The sequence below is a fragment of the Triticum dicoccoides genome, chromosome 1A (genome assembly GCF_002162155.2).
Source record: "Triticum dicoccoides isolate Atlit2015 ecotype Zavitan chromosome 1A, WEW_v2.0, whole genome shotgun sequence".
NCBI lineage: Eukaryota > Viridiplantae > Streptophyta > Magnoliopsida > Poales > Poaceae > Triticum > Triticum dicoccoides.
Genome location: NC_041380.1, coordinates 131,336,881 through 131,344,167, shown reverse-complemented (window position 1 = coordinate 131,344,167; position 7,287 = coordinate 131,336,881). Strand labels below are relative to the sequence as shown.

At 45.7% G+C, this 7,287-nt stretch overlaps 2 long non-coding RNA genes across 6 annotated transcripts in view; one reads left to right on the top strand and one right to left on the bottom strand.

Annotated features, from left to right (window-relative positions):
* Window positions 1-6,434, top strand: part of LOC119366675 — a 9,696-nt gene extending 3,262 nt beyond the window's left edge. For 4 of the 5 annotated variants that reach the window (XR_005176084.1, XR_005176081.1, XR_005176082.1 and 1 more), the window contains 4 exons: window positions 2,452-2,553; window positions 3,593-3,671; window positions 5,066-5,192; window positions 5,344-6,434. This is a non-coding gene — a long non-coding RNA (uncharacterized LOC119366675). Of the gene's footprint in view, window positions 1-2,451; window positions 2,554-3,592; window positions 3,805-5,065; window positions 5,193-5,343 lie in introns of all 5 variants that reach the window. The other variant, XR_005176083.1, reaches the window with a different exon arrangement.
* LOC119366667 lies at window positions 4,053-6,910 on the bottom strand. Its single transcript, XR_005176080.1, has 3 exons — window positions 6,663-6,910; window positions 6,443-6,554; window positions 4,053-4,475 (listed from the first exon to the last, which is right to left on the bottom strand). It is a non-coding gene; the product is annotated as an uncharacterized LOC119366667 (long non-coding RNA).
* Between the last annotated feature and the right edge of the window lie 377 nt (window positions 6,911-7,287).

Genomic DNA, 7,287 nt, shown 5'->3' with positions numbered 1-7,287 from the left:
AGGCATAAAAATCGCCCCCTGGGGGCGAGCCGGCGATACAATCGGTGCTGGGGGCGGTTGGGCATCCAGCCGTCGCCCCCAGGTCGCCCCCAGGCGTTGAGATTGGCCCAGTTTTCGGCCCACTTTCGGGAATAAAGGCCCCATATGGGCGAGAATCGGCCCATATTCGGCGTGGTTCGTCATGGCTCGGCGTTCAATTATCAACATAATATTTTTATCACATAGTTCATCACAGAAAATCAAATAGTTCAACAAAATAGTGCAACAACAAATAGTTCAATACAAATTATATAGTTCAACAAATAAAAACTCATATTTCATCACACGTTGAGCCCGGCGTCACCCTTGAGCATCCATAGGTGCTCCACCAGATCCTGCTACAGTTGACGATGCACCTGTGGGTCTCGGATCTCCTGACGCATACTGAGGTAGGCAGTCCAGGTTGCCGGTAGTTGGTGATCAACTTCGGCTAGAGGACCCTACCTGTAGTATGGTTCAGTGTCAAACATTGGCTCTTCCTGCTCGCTCTCGATAATCATGTTGTGCAAGATGACACAGCAAGTCATGATCTCCCACATTTAATCTTTCGACCAGGTCTGAGCAGGGTAGCGGACAATAGCAAATCGAGATTGGAGCACACCAAAAGCCCGCTCGACATCCTTCCTGCAAGCCTCCTGCACCTTGGCAAAGTGGGACTTCTTGCCTCCTAGCACAACGTTTGAGATAGTCTTCACAAATGTAGACCATCTCGGATAGATGCCATCAGCTAGGTAGTACCCCTTGTTGTAGTGCCGCCCATTGACCTCGAAGTTCACCGGAGGAGAATGACCTTCAACAAGCTTGGCAAAGATAGGGGAGCATTGCAGCACGTTGATGTCATTGTGAGTTCCTGGCATACCAAAGAAGGAGTGTCAGATCCAGAGGTCCTGTGTGGCCACCGCCTCAAGTACCACACTGCAACCGCCTTTGGCGCCTTTGTACATCCCCTGCCAAGCAAACGGGCAGTTCTTCCATTTCCAATGCATGCAGTTGATGCTTCCAAGCATCCCAGGAAATCCTCTTGCTGCATTCCGTGCTAGGATCCGAGCAGTGTCTTCCGCATTGGGTGTTCGCAAGTATTGCGGTCCAAACACTGCCACCACTGCCCGACAGAACTTGTAGAAACACTCAATGGTGGTGGACTCGGCCATGCGCCCATAGTCGTCGAGTGAATCACCGGGAGCTCCGCATGCAAGCATCCTCATCGCTGTCGTGCACTTCTGGATCGAGGTGAATCCAAGTTTGCCGGTGCAATCCTTCTTGCACTTGAAGTAGCTGTCGAACTCCCGAATGGAATTCACAATCCTGAGGAAAAGCTTTCGGCTCATCCGATAACGGCGCCGAAATGTTTTGTCGCCGTGCAGTGGAGCGTCGGCGAAGTAGTCGGAGTAGAGTATGTCGTAGCCTTCGAGACGATGTCGGTTCTTTGCTTTCATCCGCCCCGGCGCCGAGCCACCTCGCCGCGGCTTTTCATTGCTCATCAGCAGGGCGGCGAGGGTGGCGAGGACCATGAGATGTTCCTCTTCCTGGACGTCGGCCTCGGCTTCCTCCTCCAGCAGCGCGGCGAGCGCTTCCTCGTCGTCCAAGTCCATCGCCGAGGCAGGCAAATCGCCGAACACCTTGCGCCCGGTGGGCGCGTACCCGCCGCCAAACTGCCTCTCCGCGGCCGGAAACGGCGTGAAAAACGCCCAGCTGCTGGTGGAGGGGCTGCCTCGGCGAACCTCTGCTCTTTTTTCGGCGGGGATTGGCTATCTAGCGGTGAAGGGCGGTGGGCGGCGCCGGGATACAGCTGTTGGCGGCCGAGCGCGCGGGGGGTGGGAGGCGAGTCGGGGAAGAAAAACTTGACTTTTTGCCTGACGGTGTGGGCCAGCCGTGCTTTTCCCTTGTGCCGGAGCCCCCGAGCCGGGTTCGGCTTGCGATCGCCGGGCCCAAAAAGGGCCGAACCGGCGGATTTCGACGTCCTGGGGGCGCGACTGGGCCGTTTTTTTGGCGCCGGCGCCGAAAAAGTGGCCTGGGGGGGCCTGTTGGGGGCGCGGCTGGAGATGCTCTTAGTATAGCTTGTCTGAATGGGTTAGAAGAGGGGTGATGAACTGTTTTGTGGGCATTCATGTACGTTTAGTTTCATTATCATCTGAGGTGTGAACTTGCTTCAAACAGTCAATTTGCCTTCCTGCTACAAAATTTCTCTGCAGCGGTGGTTGTATTAGAAACATCTCCTTCCAAAGAGTAAATGTTTTCACACCAAATATTTATGGTTTGTTGGATGAGTGATGCAATGAGTAGCACTGTAGTCTTTGATGGAGATTTATACTGAAAGACACTTGGTGTACTCTAAATATTTTTGTTTACCTCCAAGATTGTTGGCTTATCGCCCTCAAACTAAAAAGTAAATAATTATTCCTCTCTGTCCAGGATGATGGTCTACTGCCAAAGGAGTTGGCAAGATAACTGCACATTTAACACCCGCACTGTCCGAACAAGTTCTATCAACAATTTTGTAGCATTTTTCTCCAGGTGAGGTCCATTTATGACATATACACTTCAAAGCACCCTTTGTTTGTTTGAAGAGTTTCACAGCTTCCTCTTCCAGCTTTAAAAATTGCAGCTTTTCTTAGGTAGTGAATTACTTATGAAGTAATTAAGTTGTGCATTCTGAATACCGAAGGTGATGGTTCTAGGCATAGAGGCATCTTGGCTTTGACTGAACTTGCTCAGAGGGGGTTGCTCCTCCCGTTATAACTAAGGGTACATAATATAACAATATTTTTCTGACACTAACTTTCATCGTGGGTGCAATGATTATTAGATTATAATCATAGACTACGCACGATGATCATTTACGTTCCTAAATTTTCTTCCTCTTTCATGCTGGCAGGGAAATATCGCCATTAATTTACGAGCTAGAAGGAGTTCACAGAATTTTGTCAACATCATTGATGAAGATATAATTTTTCATATTTGTTTTTAGACAAGAAAGAACCATAGAGAATCTTAACCCTTGTACTTTAGCAGTACCTAGAGTAAACCCCCTCAAATTTAACAGAAGATGGAAATGAATGGTTGTTTTTGTTGCACGTTACTCCAAGAAGAAGTGCATCATCAAACTAGATGTTGTATATTATCCGTCCATAATATGGTTGCTTGTGTATCCTGCGACTTGGTTCATCCAGGAGATGTATGTGTGCATGCTTGCACGGCAGAGCACAAAACTATAATTTTGAAGGAAGGTACATTAAGTCACGCGCATGGACAGTGTTGCCATCTATAATGCCTTACAAGTCTGAGCTCCATTGGGACAATTTGATTAGTGTGTCACAAGACTGCAATTTCTAATTTACAAATTCTGTAGTTACTTTAGTGCTTTACATAATGCATAGATTTTTCATATAGAATGAAGTGAATCTATAACCTGATTTTGCTTTATTATTTAGTTCCAGTTCACTTTGTAAATCCCAGTTCTCCAGTATTGTATTCTCTGTGTTAAATCATCAAACTAAACAGACCTTTCTCTTTGGACAGCTTCCAATTTGTAATATTATGAATTTTTTTTCAGAAACCACTTCAACTAGCCCAGGGCTATATCTATTAGTCCTCCAGTATTTGTTGGAATGAGAGAACACATTTTATGCCAGGTAAAAGGCTACTGAAGCACGGAGATTTTTGTAATTTCTTGGAAAGATTAAGCCAATGGACCCAGGATGCATGCTTCAAGTGTCTACAGATTACAGGAAACATGTTTCTTCAAGTGCCTACATGCTACAGGAAGTAAAGCTTCTTATAGTAGTCATCAAACCTAGATACCAATTTATTGGAATTATTATATTTTTTATAAAAGTACTCAAACCTGGATATCAATTTATCGGATCCATTAAGGAGAGGTGACACTCTTGGAGAGTCAAGTAATGCAATATATTCTCTCTATGCCAGAACCAAACTGTACCAGCACCAACGAACGCCTTTGTGCTAGGAATAAATAGGATGAATAAATCCCTACCAGCACCAACATTGACAGCTTGTTTGTTCACACGTAGCAATGTTTTGCATTAAACTGAACCATGCCAATACATAAAACTTCAACATGAGACTTTGTAAAAAGTTAATCTTTGCAATACGACAAAGGTTCACAACATCAAATGATCACAGTCTAGCCAAGGTTACATAAAAACTGAATCTTTGCATTATTAGCACCACCCAACAAAGATTTTCATTGCTCAAGGATCTTCCTCTGTCCGTTCAGCATCACACTTCACCCAATATTTCCTGCAAAATATGATGAGAAATGGTGACATATGGTCTCATAGGGCACAATGGTTGTACAAATTGCTCAAAGTGAATACATAACTAAATCTTTGCATTATTAGCACCACCCAACAAAGATTTTCATTGCTCAAGGATCTTCCTCTGTCCGTTCAGCATCACACTTCACCCAATATTTCCTGCAAAATATGATGAGAAATGGTGACATATGGTCTCATAGGGCACAATGGTTGTACAAATTGCTCAAAGTGAAAGATGTGACAGCCAATAAGACAAATCAAAGTGTGACACGATAAGCTTTAGCTTGCAACAATCTTTACAAAGGGTAAAAAAAATACCTCAACTTGATATAGAAGTTGCTCAAAGGTTAACTTGCACTTCATTTGCACAATTATCATGAATCGAAAGGTAGTGGCGACAAACCAGCAACAACCGAGTAGGTTAAGTAGGACCAAAACTAAGTCGATAAGAGACTACATATTAAAACAGAGGATATATATAGGAAAATGGGTTGGTACACCTAGGAGTACATACTCCTATGTCATGTGTCATTTCTTTTTTTATTTTCCACTGTTGTTTATTGTGCCATCGCAACAAACCTCCTTAGCATTTAGTTAGTTGATTAGGTGCTAATCAGAAGTGGTCCCGTGGAGTTTGAAAGTTTGTTCCATACTAATAGGGATAAGGCACATTCAGATTCAAATCTTGTTAGCACCGCATTAACATGCATCGTTCTTTTTTCATTAAAATCAATCCACCTACTGATTAGGGCTTGGAGACAAGACGCAGCCGGCAGCCGCTTGTTGACTCGACGACGAGGCACATTAGATGTGGTTGGCGCAACTCAAACTTGAAGATGAGAAGATGAGATGCTGCCGACAATCTAACTCGTCAAGGTGCATCATTTATTCAATATTATTTCTGGTCTACGAACTTCAGATTGAGCTGCAAAAGCATGCATCAACCACTCTTTCCGTGACTAATTCATTGCTTGCTCAGGTAGGCATCTAGTTGGCTGTACCCCTTATCTAAGCTCTATGCATGCAGGTAGAATTTCCCAAGGTGTCATCTGGAGGCCATGGATAGCATGGCGTGGAGTGCCTGCGATTTCGATGCGTTGGACTCCTAACATCGTGCTGCCCACCGTGCGTGTGCTTGCCGGCGACAAACAGAACAACAACAAGAAGATGCTTTTGCAGTGAAGAACAAATGAATGTAGACTAGATATCCACTCCAGAATGCATATGTAATACGTGCATGCTTATCATACATTTCTCTATGGATGTATCAAATTTAGTGAATATACTTCAATTTCAGCAGAGTATATACTTCATTCAAGTGGATATACTTCAAATCAATTTCAGCAGAGAGTATGCATCATTCGTATGAACAACTGAATATACTGCTATATCAGCTGGGTATATCCTTTTTTTGGTCAAGAAGTATATACTCCAATAAAAAAAAGTATATACTCTCCAATTAAAAAATTAAGTACAAACTCCTAAACCCTTGGCCACAGTACTCCAATTAAAATTTAAATATTTAGTATATACTCTTCTCGCTAGTACTAGATACTCATTGATCGCAATGCTAATTGCACAAGAAAGCAACTAAAAAATTGCACAAGAAAACCGTATACTTTTGTTATAAGCAGTATATACCGGTCTAAAAATATATACATCACAAAATAGTATATAATCCTACTTTTTTTGAAGTATATACTCCTATGAAGAAACGACTGTATATACTTCTTTTTGTGGTAGGTTGTTCTTTGATCGGAGAGTAGTATATATGTCGCATATACTGCAAAATAGTGCTTCCAGCACACATTGATAGGGAACAAGAATTAGTTATTCCTCATGTATGAATGATGCTCAAAGCATTCATTGTTAATCTAGGACTCCCGACTGATGTTCTTGAATTACAACTCTACACATGGCCTACAAGCAGTCACCCAGTCACTTAGCTAATCCAAACAGAGCAAAATTATCCGAAGAACCTGTCTAGATCTTATGGAGCAATATATTGCAGCAATCGAAGGAAATAACAACCTAGTCCATATGACAATGTTGTGACAATATATCCAAGCAAATATATTGCAGCAACCAACTGAAGAACCACTCTGATTGAAAGAGGCGAAGCATACCCTGCTTGCTCCCAGACCAAGAGCCCCGGTGCCTCTTGCTCCTTAGTCCTCCGGGGGTGGAGTTGACCTACCGTGGGCTGCCCAGATCGGGTGGCTGGAGTGAGGCGTCCTGCTGAACAGGTGGGTTCAGGTTAGGGTTAGGGTTCAAGAAGAAAAACGCATCAGAGAGAGGGAGGGGGGAGAAGAGAGGTGGGGAAGGGAGCGAGAGGAGAAGCCTTACCGGTGGCGAGAGGGACAGGTAACCAAGAAGTCGGAGTGTCCTTGCGACCTTGCCGGAGAGGGACAGTACGGGGCGGAGATGGACCGGGACGGGGCGATATGCGGGAGGAGAGGGACCTGGACGGGGCGATCTGGCGGGAGGAGAGGGGTCGAGACGGAGCGACCTTGCCGGAGGAGAGGGTGGCGGCGGGGTGGAGGAGAGGGTGGGTGGCGGCGGGGTGGAGGAGAGGGATCGAGAGAGACAGAGAGCTGCGTCGGGCCTCCAAATCCAGACAAATGAGGGCATCTCCAGCCGTTGGCCCCCAGGAGGAGCAAAAAATCGCCCCTGGAGGCGCACCGGCGCTAAGCCGCGCACTGGGGGCGTGATGCCCCTTAGTCGCGGCCCCCCACGGGTTTTTTAAAATGTTTAAATTCGGCGCAAACACGTTTGAGTTCATTCAAATTTAAGCATATTTTACAAAAAAAGGAAAAACTACCGCGGGCTACCCCCGCCGTCTCCCTCGCCGCCCGCCCACGCGGTTCTACATGTCGAGGAGGCTGTAGAACCGCGTGTAGTCACCGCCGCCGTCGTCGTCGTCATTGTCGCCCCCGCCGACGCCTCCGCCGTCCCTACTGCATCCCTCCCC